The 27,970-nt window shown below is 37.3% G+C and overlaps 1 long non-coding RNA gene across 2 annotated transcripts; it reads right to left on the reverse strand.

Moving 5' to 3' along the window:
- Positions 1-690: 690 nt before the first annotated feature.
- On the reverse strand, positions 691-27,673 carry LOC127666785 (uncharacterized). Of its 2 annotated transcripts, XR_007973714.1 has the most exons (7): positions 27,490-27,673; positions 26,591-26,694; positions 14,562-14,721; positions 10,243-10,452; positions 7,683-7,841; positions 1,778-3,761; positions 691-948 (listed from the first exon to the last, which is right to left on the reverse strand). It is a non-coding gene; the product is annotated as an uncharacterized LOC127666785 (long non-coding RNA). The 2 variants fall into 2 exon arrangements; XR_007973713.1 differs by lacking the exons at positions 26,591-26,694; positions 27,490-27,673 and having other exon boundaries at positions 14,562-14,962.
- Between the last annotated feature and the right edge of the window lie 297 nt (positions 27,674-27,970).

Below are 27,970 nucleotides of genomic sequence, written 5' to 3' on the forward strand. Positions count from 1 at the left end.
TGATTACATACCATGTGTGTCATTTTGTGTCTGAGTTACCTCACTCAAGATGATATTTTCTAATTTCATCCATTTGCTTGCAAAACTCAGGATATATATAATGCATTAATGTGTCTGCTTAAGTAACTGATATGGGCAAACTAACAATGTAACTGGGTTCTACAATTCCTTTCCTGGTTCGTCGAATGTATAAAAGGAAGAAGCTTACTGCATATGAATATTCATCATCCTCTGCTTCTCAACTAGGTAAAGGATTTCACTAGTTACAACCTCCTGACATCACAAGTGCTGTTTGATGATATCTTGAGACCTCAAATAATGAGCTATTTTTCCTAATGTAAACAATTTCCTAGAGTACCATTTTACAGAAATTGGATTATTATTTTTTTTAAAAAAAAAGTATTGCTCCAATGCACAGGAGTGAGTCTGATTTTAAATAGTTGACACTTAGCCATGGGGAGTATTTTATAGTGACAATATGGAAGAATTTGGGCAGATAAATCCCTACCTTTCATTTATTGAGCAGTACATAGAATGCCCATTTTTGGAACTTTGGAAGAAACAAATACTAACATGGATCTGTCACAGGAATACAGGTGCCTAAGTAACAGAGGTGAAGGAGAATACTGAAAATGCCATTTTCCAAAGACTATGGAGAATCATGAATCAGACAAATTGGAGTCTAAGCAATAACATAATTTAATACCATTTATTAATATTAATAGATAAGAATGTGTAATACACAACATAAAATAAATATAGTGAGTGAAACTATGTAACAATATGGTTAAATATAAAACTGAAGTTGTTTCTCGTAATAATCTCTTCTGCTGTGGTTAAGAGGGAGGTAGAAGGGAACATTGAAATAAAATGACCAGCAACTTCTTCAGTCATGAGGAAATTTCCATTGTGAAAAGATATATGTTGAAGTTGTTTCATTTTTCCCTGCTAAAGGAAACATAAAAATTTCATTGTACAAACATTCTCAGATGATAGATTCACCCCATTTCAGATAAGACTAGTTTTTCAGTATATTTTATGAACAAAGAATCTACACAAAGAATTACTTGAGTTAACACTATATCTGAATTTGAATAATATTGCAGGTTAAGATTCTCACATATGTGTTGTGGTGGATCCCATGCAAATTAATATTTATAACAAATGCTAGGCATTTGGCAAGATCATCTCTCAAACATCATTGTTTTTGTACAAGGATAGCACAGCTTGCTGGAACATGGTTTAATCTTGTAGTAAGTTTAGTGCATTTTTAAATCAAATAATTGTTTCTAAGTGAAACTTTTTAAAAATAATTTCATATCTAAGTTATCCTACATGACTTATGGACCATGGGAAGAAAAGGATAGAAATATAGCAAGTAATATTCTGGAATTCTTACAGGGTTTAAAAAAAGAATTCCCTTGTCATACATACATGTATGTATGTATGTATGTATGTATGTATGTATGTATATATGTGTGTCTGTATGCTTACCTATGTATATATCCATATAACCACATAATTTAAGTGTTGTTTAAAATATTTTCCAATGCTTTAATACCATGATATGCTAAAATGCTCTTCTGATATTTACAAATTTATGAAATCAAGGAATGATATTATTGTTCGTTCCCTGTGATAACTAATTAAAAGTTCTCTTAACTTATAGGACCTTCCACCTGAGGAGCATCAGATGAAATCTTTACTTCTGTAGTATGAGCATCTGTGGTTTCCCACTGTGTCCATTTATGTTTTTTTATCATAACAGGTGACTTACCAGCAGTTTTTACTGATGTCTTTATGTCATCTGACCTCTTTTGGTTATGGTCACAATCATATTGTTATTCTATCCAAATATATCTACACAGTTGTCAATCATGATATGTATGATAGATATCTGTAACACCACAATGCCAAAAAAAGATTGTCTTGTCATTTCACATACTTTAAAAAATTGATGTCCAAAATGATAAGGAAAGTAGCAGTAACTACAAGCAGATATGAAACTGTGAAATGAAGTCTATGTCTGAAATGGAGACTCTAAGTTCTTTGCAACTAACTAGTTAAAATTTCATATATATTGCAAAGAATGGGGAAACTACTAAAGCAATGTAACATTTCAGAACTGATATGCTGCCATAATGACTGGTGAATCACAGCAATGACTTCCAAGGTTTCTTGAATTGGTTATTTTTTTGCAGGGGTTTGGGGAAAGAGGCGAAGTTTTATTTTGATGCTTTGAATGGGATGGCCGTGTAACCACCAATATATGACACCATCTTTGTGACAACTTTTGGGTATTTGAAGTGGCTTGGCTTCCTCATAGGAGGTTTGTCATTGATTAGAATTTAAGGTCACAGAAGGCAGGTGCCATTTGCAGTGTACTCTCTGTGCTTCGTGTTTGCTGCCTAAGATGAGAGCCACCAGCTCTCTGCTTCCTGTTGGTTGTCCTACCTTCCTGCAGCTATGCTCCTCTGTCATGACTTTGAAGGACATTAATCTCTCTGGATATCTAATTCCCAAATAAGTATTTCATTCTATGAGCTGCTTTAATCTCGGTGCTTTATTAAAGCAATAGAAAAATGACTAAGACAAGTTGGTGAGAAGAGGAATTTTAGTTGAGAAACTGCAACACCAGATTGGCCGATTGTCTAGGGAAGGCTATGGAATATTGTCCTGATTAACAATGGAGTTTGTAAGGACAAGATCTGCAGGATGGTGCCACCCTTGAGTTATATTGAGATAAAGAAAGGTATGGGGTGCTGGTCATGAGGCAGCACTCCTACACAGGCTCTGCTTCAGTTCTTTCCTCTTCAGTTTGGGCCCTGACATTCCTCAGTAGTTAACTATAACAAGGAGTATATTGTGAAGTGTTAACCTGTCCTCTGTAGGTTGCTTTTCATCCGTGTTTTATCATAGCAACAGTAATAAATTAAGACACTTTCTAAATTGAGGAACCTATTTCTTGGCCTATCTTACTCTTTTCTGAGTAATACTAGTATGACTTTCTTCCTGTGGACCTTATTTCTGGAAGCTAGTTGTTAAAGAGAACCCTAGCTTTCTTTTCTTCTTTTGTTACTGTCTTTTTTGGGTTGTCTAACTTTTTTCCTTTTCAAAACATATGGTATTTATTGATTCTCTGTGAATTTCTCATCATGCCACCCAGTAACACTCCTTTTCTAGTCTGACCACATCTACTCTTTCCCCTGGAAACTTCCACCCAAAATTAAAAATTAAATATAAATTAAGTAAAGTTTTAAATTAAAATTAAACTGACAGAAGAAGGGGTTTTGAGGATGGGACTTAGAGGAGGGTACTGCAATCAGGATATAAAGTAAATAATGAAAGTAATAAAAATATCAATGCATGCAGCTTCATAGGAAAATTAAGAGCTACTGAAAAAAGACTGAGGTACATTATACTGTACCTGAAATAATTCAAACATACATGATTCTATTTTGCAGAAGTAAGAGCGAGTGCTAAAAGAACACAAATTATATTATATAACAGACACTCCAACTCCAGAAGAATGCAATCCTAGTTTGTCCTTTAATTCAGTGACCTTTCGGAGACATTCCCAATTCCTGGATCACTCCCAAATTATGAGTTCAGCAAGTTGGATCCCACAGCACATGAGGGGCTACGCGGACAGATAAGGTATAGGTGTCTAAGTGATTCCTCATAGAGGTTTTCATTTTAATAGCACAGAGATGAGCTGTTTTAGCAGGATGTAATTTGTACATGGCATCTTCAGTAGAATACTATACATAAAAAAGGAAAATTTTACTGTTGATTGTCTTACAATTAATGTTGCTTACAAAATTCTGAATACAAAGATCAGCATAAATGTTTTGTAGACCAGCTCATAGTATATTCAGAATTCAAAATAAATAAGAATATACAGCCTAAGAATTGCCCTGAGGTAACCCAGACTCAAAAGGTGAATCATGGTATGCACTCACCAATAAGTGGATATTAACCTAGAAACCTGGAATAACCAAAACATAATCTACACATCAAATGAGGTACAAGAAGAAAGGAAGAGTGGCCGCTTGTTCTGGAAAGACTCAGTGAAGCAGTATTCAGCAAAACCAGAATGGGGAAGTGGGAAGGGGTGGGTGGGAGGACGGGGGGAGAGAAGGGGGCTTATGGGACTTTCTGGGAGTGGGGGGGGCTAGGAAAGGGGAAATCATTTGAAATATAAATAAAAATATATCGAATAAAAAAAAAGATCAGCATAAATGTTTTGTAGACCAGCTCATAGTATATTCAGAATTCAAAATAAATAAGAATATATAGCTGAAGAATTGCCCTAAATATTTTCTTCAAATCAATTCTCCTTATAGAATTGTAGGAAACTTTGAAAATCATGTATGAATTTCTCAGTACTACATGTATATCTGCTACCTTCACAACCCAGAGGAAGGTGTCAGGTTCCCTGGAAATAGAATGAATGAAGATTGTTGCAGGTAATGTGTGTTCTGTGTATGGAAACAATATTGTTAAAAAGGGAACCATCTTTCCAACCACCATGGGGACATATTTAATATCTATTGTAGTATGAATCCATGTAATATTCTTGCAACACTCTGCAACACAAGGAGCAGAAAGCACACTAGTGACCCAACACAATGCAGGTGTAACAGCTCCTGCTATAGGGAAGGCAGAGATGCTGAGGTCCTGGGTAGAAATGGGAGCACAAAGCTCCTGTTATCAAAGAAATAATTGTATGGAATATTGTACAGGAAAATGATTCACAGAAGTAGCTATACCTGACCCAGACTTCTCTAGGTAGTTATAGTTGAGAAAGGGGAACTCAGTAATAGCTTCATGTTCTAATCAATGACATATATTTAACATGTGCAATATTCACAATACTATGGTAATAATACTAGGATGTCAATAACCCACAGGTATTATACATACACACTTCTTTTAATTTGTCTCACTCAAACAAATACTTTAGTCTGACCTGCACACAACTGTGTAGCATGCTCTGTCTTCCAAACCATGACAGTTATAATGTAGAAGACCCTCAAGTGGTGGGATTACAGACATGGTACAACACTCTTGCTTGAGAAATGCACCGATTTATAAAGTGAATATACATGTCTGAGCAAAGGAAACCTCTTGGCATGGGACATTGGTCCAGTTTATAATCCTGTAAATACAAACCAATGTACCTTGAAAATACATTGATTCTAACTATGTGCAGTTCCCCAAGTGTTTACTGTATCAATACCTTTGTATAGCAGAAAAATTTCCAAGCAGAGATTGGTCATTAAGGACACTAAGCCAAATTTCATATAAATCAGATGAAAGCAAGCTTCCTTAACTATTTCTAATGAAATCCTTTTTAATGAGGAAAATCACAAGAAAATTAATGTTCAATGTACATTTTAGAAAGTATTTGAGAAACATTTCTGTTTAAAAATAGCACTTTAGCCCATTGATTCTCAACTTGTGTGCCACAATACTTTTGGGGGTCACATATCCTGTATATCGATATTCCATAGAGTAAGCATAATACTCCATAATAGTTATGGAGTATTATACATAAAATTTCAGTTATGAAATGACATTATAATGATGTCATGGTTATGGATGATCACAGCATGATTTCAGAGGATTAGGAAGGCTACGAACAACTGGTTGAGACCCTACTTCCTTAAGATATTCTCAGCCTATCACCAACTAGAAACTTGCCTCTAAGGTGGACACTACAGGCAGAAGCCCATGTATTCTTACCTAAAACTAGAATCAAAGATGCAGAGTTCTGGCTGCATTATCAGTGAAATAACCCTACTATCTATTCTAAGTGCTTTTCCTGGTTTCCAGTCCACACTACTACCTGCAATCAGAGAACTGCACTCCAGTTCATAGCCTGAAGCTCTGTCTGTCTCAAAGGAGGCCAGCTTCTCTGTGGGCCATCCTGAAAGGATCCTTTTATAACTGCTCTTTGAGAGGCTTCACCCAGCAGCTGATTAAAATTGATAAACAGACCCACAGGCAAACAATGAATAGAGCACTTTGACTATTATGGAACAGTTAGGGAAGGGATTCAGGGCACTGGTGGAGATTAGGAGTCTACAGGAAGACGAACAAAGTCAAATACAGGGGTTATTCCTAAAGCTTTTGGCTGTCTGTGGAAGCCCTTCACCAACTGGCCTCAGTAGGAGCAAATGTGCTAACCCTGAAAAGAGTTGATGTGTCGAGGTGCAAGGATAACACATGGGATTCCTAACCCACTCAGGGGAGAAGGGAAAAGACTCTGTAACAGGTGAGGAGGTAGAGGTCAGCATTCAAGATGTTAAATAAATAAATAAATAAATGTGCAATAATTCTAATAACAGCTAAATAAAGGAAAAAAGAAACTAACTATATAAAACCAACAAAACAAACATACAAAAATTGTAAGTGTTCTTTCTGTAATTAAGCAACAATTAAACAATGGCAGCGACAGAAAATACCTCCTTCCTGTTGTATAATTGGGTCAATTTGTCTTTCTGATCACAGAGTATAAAGTTGTAATATACAAGTATACGTCTGTATACAGGCATACTTGGAATGTGGTGAACTTTCTTATTCAACACCCTGCTTTACATGTGAGAAGGTCTTACAGTTTCACGTCCATTCCTTAAAATGTGGAAATAATCAGCTATTTAATTAATTGTAAGCAGCAGCATGTTTGAGGACAGAAAACTGTCTTTGCTCATGAAATACCACAATTAACTTTCATGTTGTACCAAGGATTACAAATAAGACAAATGGAAGGTTCCCAGGTGTTCCTGTACCTTTAAATTGCTGTGAAAACTTATGGCCACCTCCAGTTACTGATCTTCACTTTCCTCCCCATGACATGGTCCCAGGTTTCTGGCAATTAGAGCCAGACACACTTTGAAAGCTCCAGGGCCAAGGATGGATCATTCAGTAACTTTGCCTAATATTATTAACCATGACTATTCTCAGAGCATTATCTTTTCTTTTGATGTTTGGGACCATAGCTCTATAATCTACTGAGAGGCAAACTCAGATCATGGCCCAAATAAAAATAAAACAGTGATATTTGCTCCAGACTTACTGCTGCCCACTGGTAACTTAAGCTTGGTAGACTATTTAGAAGTAGGTAGGCTAATTCTTCATTATTTGACATGGGGTTAAAATGGCAATATCTCACTAATGTAAAAGTGATGCTTTATTTTTTTTGGTAGAGAAAGAAAAGAATTAAGTTTATCTACTGGACAGAGGGCAACACTCAAATCTTTCAAAACTTATTGTAAGTGTGTGATGGACCAGCTATTTTGAACTATTTTTATTTAGGAATAGTTTTTTTTGTTAAGTATGATTTAAGGCATGAATTTTGTAAAACACATTTTTAGCACTATATTTCTTGTTTTGCTATTAATTAACATGGTACAGTCATAGAGATAAAATCAATGGGAACATTTGCAATGCCAAAAAAAGCCCTTCCAATATATAAGGAAGTTAACTTCCAAGAGAAGGTGTTCACCTGTGTCTTGGTGATGAATCTTTGAGATTATAAGAATTTTACTTAACATGCCTCTTATTCAGAGGTCATGTGTCCATAGTTCAAGAAAACTATCATCATCAGGTAATCTCAAGGACAAAAAGCACATCTCTAGAGTGATGCTGAATGTTGGAGATGCAAAAATTGTTCTTACCTTTAAAACGGAAGCTACTATGAGCACAGATTCTTCACTACAGTTAATAGGTAGTTCAGTGTAAATCTTATTCCTCAGGGACCAGTGTGATTTTTCTGGTACGAATCGGAATATTTGATATGAACTTTGGCCCCTTCCCGCAATTATGGATAACATATCCTATGTGGGATAAGGACAAACTTCGGTTATTTCAGATCCAAACACCTGAAGTACAAATGTGTCTTTTAAAGTAAACTAGAGCTATGGCAATAATGGACGCATAGCTACAACTGAAAGGAATGAAGAAGACATTTCACTTTTTTTCTATTTTAGCTTCCAAATATATTTTATTCCCTATCGATTTTTTCCAACTTTGAAACATCAATGTTTCTTGGAATTAATTAATCTTCAAGACTGAATCACACTTCTGTTCACCAAAGCATTTTGGTGGTCAGTGTTCTCTTACTTTTTCTTTTCTCCTATGAATATCTTTCCCAAGCATGCCATTCCAAGTTACTATTGGGATAGTTCTCTTTCACAGAACAAATTTCTCTTTTACTTCCTGTCTGTCATGGCCTCTATTATGAATCCTAACATTTGTGATTTTAAGAAAGCTTTCTTTATGCACTATAGTACTGACAGTTTTATTTCCTTCATCTGTGACTTGTTATTTTCCAATGTCTACATCTAAAGATGCTGTCACATTTAAGAACCCAAGCAAATATCAATCGTTCTCCAGTGGTTTCATTCTGTAGAAGTGATGAGCAAACACAGATTTACTCCACATTTTCTCTCATTATAATTGACTACATGAGTACAGGCATTGATGACAGTAACTTATACTCTAATAAGCCTAGGGAATTGGCAGTAATTCTCATGTGTCTAACATGATAACTTGTTAACATGCACAATAAATTCCTGGCACAGGCATAGTGCTAAAATAGATCCTGAACAGTGAAAGAATATTTCCAATGGAAATCTAGTAGCATATTTAAAATAGATTAAACCATATTAGGTGCCAATTTTATATAGCCCAGTAGCATAAAAAGATCAATATATATCAAAGAACAATGTGTATATCTAATTAATTGATAATATCACATAAATGTCTATAAATGTTTTAAATTATAAGATTTAGTAATCTCAGAGGCAATTATATTAAAGTACAATCTAGAGTATTATGGAGTCAAAACACTGCTGAAGATATTGACAGTTGGAAAATCAATAGGGCACTTCCAAAGATTCATTTCATTCTAAAAACTGGTGAGTTTGGGTCTTTTCTGAAATCAGTTCAACTCATGGGAATACTGTATCATTTCTCTTTTTTTCCTTTTTCTTTAAATCAGAAGACTCAAACTTCAGTGGTATTTGTATCTGTTTTAAAAGGATCTTACACTCATGAATAGGTTATCTGTACATTCATCAGTTTGATAAAATAATTTACTTAGAAGAAAGGTACCCAGAATCTATGTGAAATAGGTCAGTTGTAGAAACCCAAAATGAAACTCATAAGTACAGGAGAAGGCAGCATTCTGTCCAAACAAACAATGGGTGGAAATTTATAAAATACTTGTTTTTTTATTGGTGCAAGAGTAGTTTGAAAAGGTGCTTGTAGTGTTATATCCATATTGCCTTCTGGTTTCTCTGAATCTAATACAGGGAAATCATTATTTGTTGTAATTGATCTCACTTAGTTCTTGCATGACCCTCCCATTTCATAGCTTGCATGCCTTATGCTTCACCACAAATACACAGAAAATAAGTGATCAGTATTATAAAATTTCTAATAATGGCATTGCTTGATAAAACATTGGATAACTTGTAGTATATGGACCATGCTTCTGGTATACAAAGTAATTTCTGGGTTTGCCTTGAAAGCTATGCATATAGGTATTAGAGTCAAACAATGAAATAGTACCAACATGTTAGTTCACCTGTGTGACTTTCTGACTGAACAGCAATGGCCAACTGCAAATTATCAGCAGTATCTGCACTTCAAAACACAACTTGCCTGGCTATATTTCTACTACAGTACTTGGCTTCCTCGCTACTACCCCCTCCCCCCGAACCGAGAGCTCATATCTGAGATCATGGTGTCTATGTCTCTCATATGGGTACATTAGGCTCTATGTTAAGACTATCATAAGAGAAAAGCATGGTGGAACATGCCTTTATACCCAGATCTCAGAAGCTGAGCCGAGAGGATGGATCTTTGTAAGTTTAAGGTCACCCTGGTCTACACAGGAAATTTCAGAGCAGTCAGATCTTTTACGTAGGGAAAACCTAATTTGGTGTTGAAAGGTTGTTCTTTGTATTATACACATCTATATCAATACTCTATATATCAAAGTAAGTGACACATCCTTAAGTAATTACAGAATCTCATTTCTGGGATTTACCTCTTACATAAATTCATGATCATTGGAAAGAGGTACCAAAATATGGAGGCAATTTCTTACAATAGGAGTTTATAACCCCACAGGTGAAGTTTCCCTTCACATGGTTTAGTAAATATTTCATTGCTGTTTGTTATAATTCATAGTTTAAGTGCTAAATGATTCTAAGTTTTAAGTATACAAACCTATAATACTCTCCTAGAGAAGAGGAGCCACTGGACTTTCCGCCAGTGCACAATGGCCAGGGGTCCATGTCCTCCCACTGTGGCAGCTGCTGAGTCCATGTTCTAATTCTTTATGTTGCTGATGTTAGATGGAGAATTCGGGAACATGAAATATTTGCTCCATGTGGATGAAAAAATGATGTTTCTTACCACACTGCAACCATGTCTAATCTGAAAAATTTTGGAGAGTTTTCAATTATAAATGTTACCAGGAAATCTGTGATAAAACAGGGCAAATACAGAGGGTCTCTGTCATTTTGCATGGTTACAAATCACATTTTATTTAAAACTCTTGGGGGCTAAAAGTATGTAGTTCAAAATTGTGAGAAAATATTAGCTTTAATAAATCATAAGGGTGGACTTCTTGTAAGAAATTTAAACATTGTAAGATCAGATATTCAAGTGAGATCATCATAGCCCAATTTGATATAAGAGGATGTTTTCCAGTTTTCACCTTGTGATGACCAGTATGTTATACACATTGGTCACTTGATTAACTTTGGATGTCTTTGACATATTCATGGCTGTGCATACTTGTTAGGGTCCTTATAGAAACAGGGGGGAAGATGACCTTTGAATTTGGTCATTTAAGTGGGATTCCATCCTACACACAGTTCCCAAGGGCTAACTAAAAAAATAGAAACAGGCGAACCCATCTGAGCAGAAACATTCCCATGTCTCTGATGGCTCAATGCAGAAGCTATGGGAACAGTGCAATCTCAGGTTTATTATGCTGGGAGGTATTTGAAATAATGCCTATGTGGAGGAAACTGGAGACTTATGGATCTCCCATGTCAGGGTCTTTCGAATCCTATTTTTTCCTTCTCATATTTGACCCTATATAATATGAGGAATATTTATTCTCAGTTATGCTGTCCTAAAATATATTCCTTTCAGGTCAAAGGGCAGTTGGCCAATTAATAATGATTCAGAAATTCAAATACTGAGAGTCAAAATAAACATTTAATATCAATACTGTAGGAGTTTTGATATTTTAGTATAGTTTTTGAAAGGCAAATAGAAAATTGTACTCTATATTTTCTCTAAACCAATCATAACCAGCATCAAGAGGCCAACGGTATATTTAACCACACTAATTTTATATTGCCTTTCTTTGGTTGAATAAACCACATTGAAAATGAGTAGAATTTCACACATTCTACACTAATTATATCAGAATTCAGTCTTGAATGCTGAACACAGTACCCAGGATTTTGATCATTTCACAGCATTTTTCTCATTGGTTTAATCTAAGCATATTCTATATCAGAACTGACAAAACACTGAGTCATTGAGCTCAAATACGCATTTATATTTTTCTTACTTAAAATCCACCAATGACATTTCCTCTCCAGATGAACACCATTTAAAGTTTTACTTATTTTACAAAATGAAACAAAAGCAAAATCAAAACCATCATCATCAACAACAAAATAACCTAGGCTCTCAGAATAATCCCACATTCCTATCTCATTGTAAAGGCTTCTCAAAGCTAGGCTTAAATTTTATGCCTAATTACCTTTTCGGCAATAAAATTTTCCAGGACTTTATTGTGATAGCTAGGAAGCCATGAGATATATGGTGCTATATCAGCATATAGATGGTAAGGTGGCATCAGGTTAATAGAAGAATTTCATGCAATTTTATATAAAATCCTAAAATGTTGTCCCAGAAGAGGTCAGGGATACTGATTCCCCCAGAATTTCTTTTGTTATTGAGAATAGTTTTAGATATGCTGAGTTTTTTGTTATTCCAGATGAATTTGAGAATTGCTCTTTCTAACTCTCTGAAGAATTGAGTTGGGATTTTGATGGGTATTGCGTTGTTCGAACTATTAAAGGAAGTCTGCTGACTTCTAAATTATATAACCAGTGACTTGCTATAACCCAAAAGATCAATAACAAAGAAAAATTAGCAGCAGTGCGGAGGTAATGTGTGGTTAAATATGTGAACAATATCAACAAAATAGAAGTTATATTTGCTTGCACACATTAGAGATTATGTATCCCAGAAATATTCACTAAAAATACTGACTGACAACAAAAGTTTCAATTGTTCACAAACATGGAAGATCCTGCTATACCACTCCTGGGCACATACCCAGAAGATTCCCCAGCATGTAATAAGGATACATGCTCCACTATGTTCATAGCAGCCCTATTTATAATAGCCAGAAGCTGGAAAGAATCCAGGTATCCCTCAACAGAAGAATGGATGCAAAAAATGTGGTATATATACACAATGGAGTACTATTCAGCCATTAGAAACAATGAATTCATGAAATTCTTAGGCAAATGGATGGAGCTGGAGAACTTCATACTAAGTGAAGGAACCCAGTCTCAAAAGAGGGTATGCACCCACTAATAAGTGGATATTAACCTAGAAAACTGGAATACCTAAAACCTAATCCACACATCAAATGAGGTACAAGAAGAACAGAGGAGGGGCCCCTGGTTCTGGAAAGACTCAGTGTAGCAGTATAGGGCAAAACCAGAACAGGGAAGTGAGAAGGGGTAGGTGGGAGAACAGGGGAGGGGAAGAGGGCTTATGGGACTTTCGGGGAGTGGGAGGCCAGAAAAGGGGAAATCATTTGAAATGTAAATAAAAAATATGTCAAATAAATAAAAAAAATTAAAAAAAGAAAACAATATTGTTAAAATATAAAAACAGATAGAAAATATATTTTGCAGATAAGATACATTATGGAGATTACTCAAAACACAGTCAACTCTAAAATTTAGTTTAGTTCCAACTTTCTTCACAGCTCCCCAACTTTCCCCAAGGGAGAATGTTGACTGATATGTAGAGTCAGTAAAATTTGTCCTTCAAAAGAGGAAAACTAAGAGCAGATTTTCAGAAATGCTTGGATTGCAAAAGAATCTCTTCTTAGGTCAAAGTGCCTCTACTGAACATCTGAGCAAACTAGCATACCTGAGAGATCAATACCTCAGGTCAAATTCTATTTTTAAATAACAGAAATACACAGTTACGGTAACTATAACAAAGACAACCATATTCAGTTATTATCTAATTTCTGAACGTCAGAAAATCATGCCTATCACTGGAAGCATGGGATCACATGAGGTCATGGCTCTTAGAGAAGGTCTCTAAAGAAGGTACTGTTTCTCTAAACAAGCATGATTCCCTACTCTGTTCTAAATAAATAAACTAAAATCTGCACATAACGTAGCCCTTATCCATACATCAAAGTAGGTTCTCTTGGTAAAGAATGGAGAGTATCACAGAAAACCACAGCTATTCAAGGTACAGAGAACAAAATATCCTGTGGCTACAAGCCCAACTGTGTACAAATTGCATACTAACTCCTGAACCTTGGGCTCCAAACATTGGTTAAAATAGTCAGAAAGATCGTACACCAGAGAATCAGGTAATCTCCTTTGAGACTGGGCCTCTTAGACATGTTGGGAAGGCTTCACATCTGAGAGTCCAACAATATAATAGGCTTGTCAAAACAATTTCTCATCAAATCATCATCCATGATTGCATCACTAACTGGGAACGAGTAAATCTTGTGAAGACAAACTTCACACAATTAGTCCATATACTACCGAGGATACTGGACTTGTTGTTTGAACATATTTACAGACACATTTTTATTTACATGATAATAACAATGAATGAAAACTGGCCATGTATCTTCACAGAAGTGGAATATTGACTGGAAACAAACTCAGACCAAGGGACAGGAAGGAATGAAATGATGTAATTGAATTTTAATTTTAATAATAAGATACAAATTATATTTTTATGGTGCTGAGGGTATGGCAGAGTACTGAAGAATATCTGTTTCACAGCCATGAGGACCCACATTTGGGTACCAATGCTTCATGAGATAGAGATATGCGATTAAGAGTATGTATAACAAAGAGATACATGAAGGAGTCTATACTCTATACTGAGGAAAAGAAATCTGCCTCTCAGAAAAAAGGACAGAGTGACAGAGAATGAAGAAGCCTGGTAGTCAAATGCATCTGACTAGGCACGCATACCAGGGGACACTCATATGCATGTATGAAGTGACCTCCACATGGCCACATGAATAAATCACATGAAAGATATTTAGCTACATTACGGCTCATTCTGACTGGATTTCTGTTTGAGTCCTTATTCCTTACATTGTCAATAGCAGATGAACCTTTCACCTTGCCAGATTTCTCTCATATATATGTACTATCACTCAAGGGAATTCATGATGAAGGAAACTACTCATATAGACTCAGAGGAATCCTGAAGGCGGATGATGCAAGGACTTTCCCTACCTTTAGGATCCAGGCCACTTCATGGACTGAGTGATATTTTATATCCACTTCTTCCCTAGAACCCAATGTTTCCTTCAGCTTTTTGCACGATGTCTCATTGAAGAAATGATGAATAAGCCCTGTGTTGTGGGGCCTTTTTCTCTTATTACTACAGGATGTCCTGACAGGAAAAAAAGGGAAATACCTGTCAAATGTCATGGAGCACAGAGCACTATCTGCTCATGAAAACCAGACCAATGGTGAGCACAGGTGCAGTGCAGGAGCTGGCATTGACAAGCCTCGAACAATATTTATTTAAATTAGAACAACATTTTTATTTTCTGAAAACATTTCTTCAAGGACAAAAGGGAAATAAACACAACATCACATGAAGAAAATATAAAAAGTATATATTACCAATCTTCTAAACTACACACAGTTTGTTAATAATTATGGCAGGGAAACATATGAAAGCACTAGAGTCGTGGGTGAAAATCAGTAAAAATGTTTACTGTAAAGGAATTGGATCTAAGTCACAAAGGTGTTGAAAGACATCAGGAAGATTGCTCTTCTATAATACTGAGCATTTGCCATAGCTAAAATCAAACAGCGGAGGCAACAGTGCATTTCCCGGCAGGACTATCTGCTCTTCTGGTCTTCTCTGTCCTGAGGACACATCTGGTTTAGCTAAATTACTGAGTATTCTATTTAATGTCACTGGTTAGAAATTACTTTTATACTACACTTTAATCACTGTTTTGTATAACCTAGAAAGTATTAAAATTAAATTGCATGGTGATCATTATACACACCTTGTGTTTTTAGCGCAATTTCAACAGTGACATGTTAGAATATTGACTCTACATACATTTTGTAGCCATTAGCATTTTAAAAAGTCAGAGAGAAGGTGAATCCCTGAGCTTCATTCTATTCTGTTTTACAGGAGGAATGGTCTTCAATGCTCTGCATGCTACGTAAGAGTTAAATTTATGATCTACACTAAATCCAATAGTGAAAATGGAACAATAATATAAGTATTAGAACAATAGACACTTTTTTAAAAATTCATTCATTTCATTTACATGAGTAAACTGTACATGTCTTCAGACACACCAGAACAGGGCATCAGATCCTATTACAGATGGATGCGATCTATCATGTATTTGATGGGAATTGAACTCAGAGAGCTAAACAAAGAATTCTCAACTGAGGAATAATGAATGACTGAGAAGCACCTAAAGAAATGTTCAACATCATTACTCATCAGGGAAATGCAAATCAAAACAACCTTGAGATTCAGCTACACATCAGTCAGAAAAGCTAAGATCAAAAACTCAGGTGACAAGAGTGCTGTCAAGGATGTGGAGGTGGGATTGCAAGCTGGTACAACCAGTCTAGAAATCAGCTTGGTGGTTCCTCAGAAAATCATAGTACGACCTGAGAACCCAGCTATACCACTCCTGGCATATACCAGAAAACGCTCCACTAGGTTCAGCCTGATTTATAATAGCTGGAAACTGGAAAGAACCCAGATGTCTCTCAACAGAGGAATGGATACATAAAATGTGGTATATTTACACAATGGAATACTACTCAGCTATTAAAAACATTGAATTTATGAAATTCTTGGCAAATGGATAGAAATAGAAAATTTCATCCTGAGTGAGGTAACCCAATCACAAAAGAACACACATGGTATGCACTCAGTGATAAGTGGATGTTAGCACAGAAGTTTGGAATACCCATGATACAATTTACAGACAAATTAAGCTCAAGAAGATGAAAAACCAAAGTATGGATACGTAGGTTCTTCTTAGAAGGTGGAACAAAATACCCATGAGAGAAGATAGACAAAGTGTGGAGCAGAGACTGAAGGAAAGACCATCCAGAGACTGACCCACCTGGGGTTCCATTCCATATATAGTCACCAATATCCCATATACAGACACTATTGTGGATGCCAACAAGTGCTTGCTGACAGAAGCCTGATTTAGCTGTCTCCTGAGAGGCTCTGCCAGTACCTGACAAATACAGAGATGGGTGCTCTCAGCCAACCACTGGACTGAGCACAAGGACCCCAATATAGGAGCTAGAGAAAGGACCCAAGGATCTGATGGCAAGGAGCTTGCAGCCAGATAGAAGGAGCAACAATATGAACCCACCAGCACCCCCAGAACTGCCAGGGACTAACCTACCAAGCAAAGATTACATATAGAGGGGCGCATGGCTCCAGCTGTATAGGTAGCAGACGATGGCATTGTTGGACACTGAAGGGAGGAGAGGCCCTTAGTCCTGAGAAGGCTCGATGCCCCATACAGAGGAATACCAGGACAGGGAAGTAGGAGTGGGGGGTCGGTGAGCAGGGGGAGGGGGATGGGATAGGGATTTTAGGAGGGGAAACCAGGAAAGGGGAAAACATTTCAATTATAATTAAAGAAAAAATAAAATACCCAATAAAAAAGAAATGTTTAACATACTTAGTTATCATGGAAATGCATATCAAAACAACCCTGAGATTCTACCTCATAGCCAGAATGGCTAAGATCAAAAACTCAGGGGACAGCAGGTGCTGAGAATCGTCGGGAGAAAAAGGAACACTCTTCCATTGATGGTGGGATTGCAAGCTAGCACATCCAGTCTGGAAAACAGTTTAGCAGTTCCTCAGAAAATTGGACAAAGTCCTACTGGAGGACCCAGTTATCCCACTCCTGGGCATATTCCCAGAAGATGCTCCACCATGTATTAAAGACACATGCTCCACTATGTCCAAAGCAGCCTTATTTACAATAGCAAGAAGCTGGAAACAACCCAGATGTCCTTCAACAGAGAAATGGATACAGAAAATGTGGTGCATTTACACAATGGAGTACTACTCGGATATTGAAAACAAAGAATTGATGAAATTCTTAGGCAAATGGATGGAGCTAGAAAATATCCTGAGTGAGGTAACCTAATCATGAGAGAACAGACACTGATAAGTGGATATTAGCCCAGAAGTTTGGAATACCCAAGATACAATTCATGAACTATATGAAGCTCAAAATGAAGGAAGACCAAGGTATGGATACATTGGTCCATCTTAGAAGGGGAAACAAAATAACCATGGGAGGAGATATGGACAAAAAGTGTGGGGCATACTCTGAAGGAAAGACCATTCAGACACATCCCTACATGTAGACCCATCACATATATTCACCAAACTCAGACACTATTGTTGATGCCAATAAGCTCTTGCTATAGGAGCCTGATATAGCTGTCTCCTCTGAGGCTCTGTCAGTGCCTGACAAATACAGAGGTGGATGCTCTCAGCCTACCATTGGACTAATCACAGGATCCCTAATGGGGGAACTAGAGAAAGCATCCAAGGAGCTGGAGGGCTTTGCAGTCCCATAGGAGGAACAACAAATTCAACCAACCAGTACCCCAGAGCTCCCAGTAACTAAACCACCAACCAAAGAGTACACATGGAGGGATCCATGTCTCCAGCCCCATATGCACCATTGGATGGCCTTGCTGGACATCAATGGGAGGAGAGGCCCTTGGTCCTGTGAAAGCTCAATGCTCCAGTGTAGGAGAATGCCAGGACAGGGAAGTGGGATTGGGTGGGTTGATGAGCAGGGAGATGGGGGGGTTTCCTAAGGGCAACCAGGAAAGGGGATAATATTTGAAATGTAAATAAAGAAAATACCTTTAAAAAAAAAGAAAGAAAAATGCTGTTTAATTCTAAAAATAATACCTGGAATGGAAATGTATGATGGTGCAACTACCTGATGTAACTTTCAGTCATCTTAGAAAAAAGAAAAAATATTTTTTCTTTATTCTGCTTTAGCATGTGGATCAATCTTGCTTCATGTTGCTTTCTTCATATCACATATAAACATGGGTGCATGCCATATCCACTTAGCTTTTCCATATGCAAAAATTCATCCTATCTCTCTCCTCTACCCTCCTATGTCTCCATCTTCCATTATTCTACAAATTGCCTGTCACTCCTAGTCATGAACTTGAAATATCAGTTTTGGTTTTGTATTCACATATACAGTCACAGGTTGCGATGTCCTCAGTGAATATCGTCAGTGAGAAAGCTTTCTTGATACTCTTCTTGGATGCATTAATGGATCTGCTCAAATGCAATAAAAACACACAATATAGTAAAATAAATATGCTAGTAGCTTATTTCATGCTAATCACTTTAATAGTTTATAAGTACCATCATAGTGTTAAATACAAGACAATCAGTTTATCAATATGCACTATTGGATTAGGGAATATTTAAAAATGTTTTAGAACCAAAGGTATGGCCAGTTAATAACACATTGATCTAGGAAACACAGCCAGTCCTCAGAAGGTTTTTGTTGCAAGGTTGCTGTCAATTAGACTACATATGAAAAAAATTACAATCCAGAAATTTAGGGCACACCTGTAATCCAGATCTTGAGGCTTTTGACTTGGACCTTGATATGGAGATATTGAGGCATAGTGGCCATGAAAACATTAGGCCCAGGCAAGGTAGAACACACCCACTATTAATTTCTACAATCTAAGGGAAGTGGATCTGAGTTCAAGGTCAGCCTAGGACAAAGCAAGGTCCCAAGCTAGGCATGGGGGTAAACACCTTTAATCTGAGCCAGTCCTTCTGTTGGAGGCTTATATAAGGACTTTGGAAGCAGGAAGATTCACTCTTCTTTGCCTGCTTGTTCTTACTGCCAGCACATCTGTTGATATCTACTTCTTCAGGGTTCCAGTTTATAAAGAAGACCAGGTGAAACAAACTAGCCTCATAGACTGAAAAACTACTAGATTTTTTGACTTCCCATTCACAGCTACTCATTGTTGGCTTAGTTAGACTACAGACCATACGTCATTACAGTAAATTCCCTTAATATATAGAGGCAGTCCATAAGTTCTGAGGGAAAGTTCTGTGACTAATACACAAGGAAAAGGCAAAAATCAGCTTGACATTAAAGTAGCAGATGGCTTTAATGGACATGGTGCAGTAACATTTATGGAGTGGAATTTAACGTAATACTAAAGAGTGCTGTTTACTGTAATATAAAAGGAGGCAATGACTGCACTTCCTCAACATTAAATGAAATATGTGATAGACAAAAGGATCTAAAGCAGTATCCGGTGACCATCTAATCAATACCAGGGTTGAAGACAGTCTGCAAAATATATTTTTAAGAAAGAAATTAAACACAAACTACAATTCCCATATCAGTACAGAATTAAAGTATAATCACAAGTAAAATACCTTCTCAGAAAATAGTACCACTGATCTTTCTGTTCTTTTGAATTGTAATGTTAAAAGAAAAAAAGGTTAGAGTCTTGATAAAAGTAAGACTTTTAAGATTATTGCTCATTAAAATTACTAAAGCCAAATGCCATCATGAGGGTGCAGGTGTAGATGGAATTCTCCACATGACTGCCCTTCTGAATGACATGATTCACTGGAACACTTGTGTGACAGGAAGATGACTACAGTGTGGAAGATAGTTGGGAATGTCAAGACTTGACTGTGTTCTAAGAGCTGTGTGACTATGGCAGGGCCAACAATCGCTCCTAGATTTAGTTTCATTGTATAAAGGGATAGGTAAGGCAGTGTCCTCTTAGCATGAGGTCATGGCACATAGAGAGGGATCATTATTCACACTAAACTGCAGGTAAGTATATGACCATTGTTTAGAAGACACTTCTTAGACAAATGGATGGAGGTGGATAACAGCATACTAAGTGAGGTAACCCAATCTCAAAATATCAGTCATGGTATGCACTCACTAATAAGTGGATATTAGCCTAGAAAATTGGAATGCCCAAAACATAATCCACACACAAATGAGGTCCAAGAAGAACGGAGGTGTGGCCCCTGGTTATGGAAAGACTCAGTGTAGCAGTATAGGGCAAAACCAGAACAGGGAAGTGGGAAGGGGTGGATGGGGAAATATGGGGAGAGAAGAGGGGTGGGAAGCCAGAAAAGGGGAAATCATTTGAAATGTAAATAAAAAAATATATCAAAGAAAAAAACTACCAAAAAAAAAAAAAGAATACACTTGATGCAGGGAGAACACCTTTTTAGAAAAAAAATATTGTGTGTTCCCTTGGGTGAATTGGCATACAAGACAGGAGGTCCTGGAAACTAGTGCTTCATCTGTGTGAGTCCTCACATCAACTCTCCTGGCACAAATTAATAATTAGCTCAACACTATTCCACTGCAGCATGTAATTCTCTAATTTAAGAGGGATTAAATATGATAACATTTTTAACTGCAAATTTTGTGTGTGTGTTCACTTGGGTATATAAATCTGTATTGGACACTGTTAAGCTAATATGTTGGTCCAAAACTGAAGACACTTACACTGCCTCTCTCAGATTCAGGAGAAAAATGACACAAAATAAACTCTGAATCAAAAATCATATACATACACATATACATGTACATATACATATACTCTTCAAATGTGTGATGATTTTGAAACATGATACTACAGAGAAAATTTTCCACACTATTTCCATACCATATAACAGTCAAAATATGGGAATGTATAATATTTACTAAAGGATACACATGCACACTCATATACAAACAAACATGTCAAATCAAATGAAACATTTGTACTTATATTTTCTTTTTACCTCAATACATCTAATTGTATATATACAATGGTATATATTTGTATATATACATGTATATATATTCAATTATATATATTATATATATTTGGTTCATATATATATATGAACCAAAATTCAGAAGAAATACATAAATCTGAAATCTCCAATTAAAATGTCTGCTAAGTAATTACCTTCCTTGCAAATGGAAATAATGAGGATCATCTCCTATGAAACTAATAACGCTCTTAACATAACATGAAAGACATCCTCAAAATAATTTAACTTTTTATTCACTAGACAGCAGAATCAGGACACATATATGGTCTTTCAAGAAAAACATTCATTTTAGTTTTCTTTACTCTCAAAAATTAAATTTCTCTCACATATACCAACTACACTTGAAAGGCACACTATGAGTATATAAATATATAAATATATATTTATATATATATTCATTTTTCATTCAAATGAGTTGATTACTATCTTTTAAAAACTGTGAGTATTTTCAAGTGTGGACTGAAAGTGAGTTGAATAGAAATAACAAGAAGGATGACAGATTGACAGACAGCCTGGACATTCACCTATTTTGAGCCTGCATCAGTCAGACACTAATTAATGTTTTCTATGCTGGGAGCTTACAGTGACTGATCGGGGTGAAATCCAAATTTACCCTATTATTCTCTTCTAAACATTTCATTTTTTCACAATTTTTGAAGTGGATATTCAGGAATAGTATTTATGGATGAACAGAAAGTTTATCTCCCCAAGGCGAATAAACTGTATCATTGACATCTGTCATCAAAACCATTGACAAACTTATGAGAACATACCTTAAATTATTTAATTGATAATGTCAGTATCAACTTCATACCTTCTAAAATAATATGAAGGCTATGATCATGGGCAGAGGAGAATATATGTGATGTGGTCCCAGAAAACACCTCCATGGTCATAAGTTAGAGTGCAACTTTGTATACTGCTTCATTTAATCACAGCACTTTTCTCTAGTATGTGCAGAATCACCAACCAGGAAGAACTCAGTGCCTGCAGTTTCCCCTGATTAGTAGCTGCTATTAGGAGGGACCAACTAACACCAGAGATAGCCAGATGGTGAGAGGCAAAATAAGAACATTATCAACAGAAAGCAAGGCAGCATGGCAACACAACAGGAAGTCCTAGATACTCCAACCCACTTGAAAAGAAAGATTTGGATTTAAATTCACAGCTCATGATGCTGCTAGAGGACTTCAAGAAGGACATAAATAACTCCCTTAAAGAATTACAGGAAAACATAACCAAATATGTGAAGGAATTGAACAAAACCATCCAGGATATAAAAATGGAAGGAGAAACAATAAAGAAATCACAAAGGGAAACAACTCTGGAGATACAAAACCTAGTAAAGAAATCAGGAGTCATATAAACAAGCATCACCAACAGAATAGAAGAGATAGTAGAGAGAATCTCAGGTGCAGAAGATACAATAGAAAACACTGACACAACATTCAAAGAAAATGCAAAATACAAAAATCTCCTAAACCACAACATTCAGGAAATCCAGGACACAATGAAAAGACCAAACCTAAAGATTATAGGTATAGAAGAGAATGAAGATTTCCAGCTTAAAAGGCCAGTAAATGTCTTCAACAAAACTATAGAAGAAAACTTCCCTAATCTAAAGAAAGAGATACCCATGAACATACAAGAAGCCTGCAGAACTCCAAATAGATTGGACCAGAAGAGAAATTCCTCTTGACACATAATAATCAAAACACCAAATGCACTAAAGAAAGAAATAATATTAAAAGCAGTAAGGGAAAAAGGTCAAGTAACATTTAAAGGCAGACTAATCAGAATTACACCAGACTTCTTGACAGAGACTATGAAAGCCAGAAGAACCTGAAAAGATGTCATACAAACCCTAAGGGAACACAAATGCCAACTCAGGCTGCTATACCCAGAAAAACTTTACCATAGATGGAGAAACCAAGGTATTCCATGACAAAAACAAATTTACAAGTATCTTTCCACAAATCCAGTCCTTCAAAGGATAATGAATGGAAACCTCAAAAAGGAGGGAACTGCACCCTAGAAAAAGAAAGAAAATAATCTTCTTTTAACAAACCAAAAGGAAGAAAGCCACATAAACAAAACTCCACCTCTAATAACAAAAATAACAGGAAGCAACAATCACTTTTCCTTAATATCTCTTAATATCAATTGACTCAATTCTCCAATCAAAAGACATAGACTAACAGACTGGATATGTAAACAGGACCCAACATTTTGCTGCATACAGGAATCCCACTTCAGACACAAAAACAGATACTACCTCAGAATAAAAGGCTAGAAAACAATTTTCCAAGCAAATGTTCCAAAATAGACTTTCAACCTAAAGTAATCAAAAAATGTAAGCAAGGGTACTTCATACTCATCAAAGGAAAAAATCTACCAAGATGAACTCTCAATTCTAAACATCTATGCTCCAAATGTAAGAATACCCACATTCATAACAGAAATTTTACTAAAGTGCACATTGCACCTCACATTATAATAGTGAGAGCCTTCAAGAGCCCACTTTCATCAATGGACAGATCATGGAAACAGAAACTAAACAGAGACAGAGTGAAACTAACAGAATTTAGGAACCAAATGGATTTAACAGATATCTATAGAACATTTTGTCCTAAAACAAAAGAATATACCTTCTTCCCAGCACCTCATGGTACCTTCTCCAAAAGTAACCATATACTCGCCTTGGACACAAAACAGACCGCAACAGATATAAGAAGATTGGAATAATCCCATGCATGTACCCTATCAGATCTCCAGGGACTAAGGCTTGTCCTCAATAACAACAAAAACAAGAGGAAGCCCACATGGAAACTGAACAACATTCTACTCAATGATAACTTGGTCAAGGAAGAAAGAAAGAAAGAAATTAAAGACATTTTAGAATTTAATGAAAATGAAGGCACAATATACCCAAATTTATGGGACACAATGAAAACAGTGCTAATAGGAAAACCCATAACTCTGAATGCCTCCAAAAAGAAACTGCAAAGAGCATACATTAGCAGCATGACAGCACATCTGAAGGTTCTAGAACAAAAAGAAGCAAATATACCCAAGAGCAATAGAAGGCAGTAAATAATCAAACACAAGGCTGAAATCAATCAAGTGGAAACAAAAAGAAATATACAAAGAATCAACCAAACTAGGAGCTGGTTATTTGTAAAAACCAACAAGATAGATAAACCCTTGCACAAACTCACCAGCGGTCACAGAGACCATATCCAAATCAACAAAATCAGAAATGAAAAGGGAGACATACAACAGATACTGAGGAAATTCAAAAAATCATCAGATCCTATTACAAAACCTATACTCAAGAAAACTGGAAAATCTAGATGAAATGTATAATTATGTAGAAACATATCAAGTACCAAAGCTAAATCAGGATCAGATAAATTATCTAAACCATCCCAAACCCACTAAAGAAATAGAAGCAGTTATTCATAGTTTCCCAAGGAAAAAAAAAAAAGCCCAGGATCAATCAGATGGGTTTAATGCAGAGTTCTATCAGACCTCCAACAAAGACCTAATACCAATAAACTTCAATGCCATACCAACACCAGGAGAATCTCTTTGACAAGTTCCACAGACTGAGAATTCAACTTCAAAAGAAAGAGGTCTACTGGAACCAGTTGTGGAACTCTCCCCTGGAGCAAACATACTGAGCCCTAGTTCTCATGACAACATTTCTGTTCTGTTCTCTTTCATTCCTTAGTTACAGGTTCCTGGGAGCCTAGACCATGATCATATGCAAGAACAATGGTTATGAAACCATGCCTTGAGATGTGGGTCACTAACATATCTCCAGGTAAATCAATGCTTTACTTTTTAAATCACTTATAAAATTATTATGATAGATGAAAACTTTCCCAATAATAAAATTTCATATGGCTACACCTATGACATTGGAGGTGGGCTTTGTCATATGGTAGAGAAAGCCTTAATTTTAAAGAATTAAAATAGTTTAAATTTATGTGTTGAAGATTTATAAAAAATCAGGCATTAGATGCTAAATAATAATTAACCATATTGGGCAGGAAAGTTAGCTCAGCGGTTGAGAGCACTGAACATATAGATTTATTAACCTGTTCTTGGGAATATGCCATTAGCCTTGGATGACCGCCCTATTGAATACATCCTTTTAGAATTGTTATATTTTAATGATTTATATTAATAATAATGATGTTACCTGCCCTATTTATGATTCACTAAACATGTACTTTAAGAGTTGTAATGTTCAGATGATGTTTGTATTTTACTGTGCCAAATGACTTTTGTTGGTGTTAGTCATTGTTTCACTGGATACGGTTTCTAAGAGTTGCTACATTTGGTTTTTAATATATAAAAACCCCTGCTTGAGAGCTGCAAAATACCCTCAGATTCAAGCTGCCTCTGTGTTTCTGTTTCTCACAGCTGAATCCTTACCCACCTGGACATCGAGGACCCTCATCACAGGGACCCCCATACCCAGCTGGGGTGACCGTGGCACTTCAAACTATTCCACAAAATAGGAACAGCTAAATATCATAATCCTTACTTGCCCCCTCTTCTACCTCCTAGGCCTAAGAAGATGGACAAGAAAAGGACACCCCCTCAGTCCCATATTCTACAAACAGTACAGAAGACTGGAGAACAAGGGAAAAATTTGAAGCTTTTCCAAACTGTAAGCATGGATGATGGAGATCCAGAATGGGAACCAATCTCCTTTAAACTTCTTAAGGAATTAAAAGACAGATAGAATAAAAGAAAGTCATCCAGTGAATGCAGCTGATTCCAACCTTCCTAAGTCTTTCTGATTCTCCTGCCTCACTTACATTTATTTATCTAGTGAGTGTATGTATGCAGATATAGGCATTTCCCAGCTCACAAGTAGAGAACACCTCTGTCCAGTCTAAGGCTTCACAGACAGTGCCTAACCCAGCCATTTCACTGGTCCAATACAGCATTTTTAAGATGCAGAAATAGAGGCTGGAGAAACAGCACAACTGTAGGTTGCTTGCCTAAAGCATGCACAAAGCCCTGGGTTTGGCTTCCAGTACAGGACAGCCAGCCATGAAGATGCAACCTATAATCTCAGCACTCACAGGCAGAGGCAGGAGGGTCAGAAACTGAAGATTATCCTTGAATAGGGAGTTCAAGGCCAGTCTGAGATATATGATCCTCTATTTCCCAACAATAAAAGGCACAGAATATTAACAAAAGCAGAACAAAACAAAACACTATTTCTCTAATGTGTAAGATAAGAGGAGTCTAGTAACTGGTAAGGAATATACTCTATAAAATTACTCTCAAGTCTTGAAAAACTACTACCAAAGAGGGCATTTATACACTCTGAAACACTGTGAACGAGATCAGTACTTACTTAATAATCATTTCTCTTAATATTTGGAACATCCATGTTGTGAGTAGAGGGACAGATATCTTCATGTTTTCTGCCAGTGAAATGTCAATTCCAACAAGGCGTACCTGACAGAGGCGAGAACAACAGGAAACATGGTTAATCTTATTTATTATATATAAGTACACTGTAGCTGTCTTCAGACACTCTAAAAGAGGGAGCCAGATCTCATTATGGATGGTTGTGAACCACCACTTGGTTGCTGGGAATTGAATTCAGGACCTTAGGAAGAGCAGTCAGTGCTCTTAACAGCTGAGCCATCTCTCCAGCCCCCTTTCAACTCTTTCAAAGGCATCTTACTTTCTTTGAAAAAGTTGCAGGGGCACAGAACTGAGATTCGTTAAGTATCCAAAACCTGAACAGTTTGGTGGCATCAAAACTCAACACACTAAGTAACTCAGGACTTCAATTAACAAGAGTCCCCAGAAGTGAAAGCCAAGTCTCTTAGAATTATAAGAACTGGATTGCCTCAACTAAACAAAATGTTTTAGACCACCAGGGCTGGCAGCCCTTCAAAGGAGGTGGGGAGGGAAGAGTTAGCAGTAGAGTGAAGGCGACACCAGCGCCTGGCCAGCAGGTCCAGTCCCCACCACCCTACTCAAGAAGAGCCCACGACCTTCCTGTGCAGGAATGCAGGGTCGGGCGCCTCCCCTGACTCCATCCCAGCTGCCAGGGCATCAGCCAGGCGGCAGGTTCAGGGAAAACTGGGACCCGAGCACACGCAGGCTCCACCTGGCCCTCAGCTTGCCTAGGACCCGCAGCGGCGCCGCCCTGGATCCCGGTTCCGCCCAGCGGGGAAGGGCCCAAGCCCGGGCGGTCCCGAGCTCGCTGCCCTCTAGTTCCCGTGCATCTCGGCTCCTCACCTCGCCCGGACCCCGGCATCACCTCCTGCATTCACAGCCGCCCCCCCAGGCCCGGCCGCAGGACTTCACCTTCAGGCCCACACCATGCATCTTCCCAGGGACCTCCAGTCCCTGGGCTGCAGCACAGCTGGAGTGGTTCAGGAGACTGGGCCAGGTCACCAAGCTTCCAGCACCAGGCTCTCACCACAGCCCGCCACGCCCCGCCCCCAGGCCCCACCGACCCTCACAGCCACACTTCTGGGATAGGCCCTGCACTCCACAGGCCCCGCCTCCAGACCTCCCATTGGCTCGAAGCTTACTGAGGTCCCGCCCCATCAGGTGAAGCTTGCACTGGGAACCCCAAGTGCTGCAGAGTAGAGCACTCTTGATCAGCTAAAGATTGTTTAAACTTCCTCTCTCCTAAGTTTGCTTTCTGTATTCTATACTGTGTTTTGAATATGCTGGAAGAAAGACCAAAGGGAATAAAAGGGATGCCTATAGC

The sequence above is a fragment of the Apodemus sylvaticus genome, chromosome 16, assembly GCF_947179515.1.
Source record: "Apodemus sylvaticus chromosome 16, mApoSyl1.1, whole genome shotgun sequence".
Lineage (NCBI taxonomy): Eukaryota > Metazoa > Chordata > Mammalia > Rodentia > Muridae > Apodemus > Apodemus sylvaticus.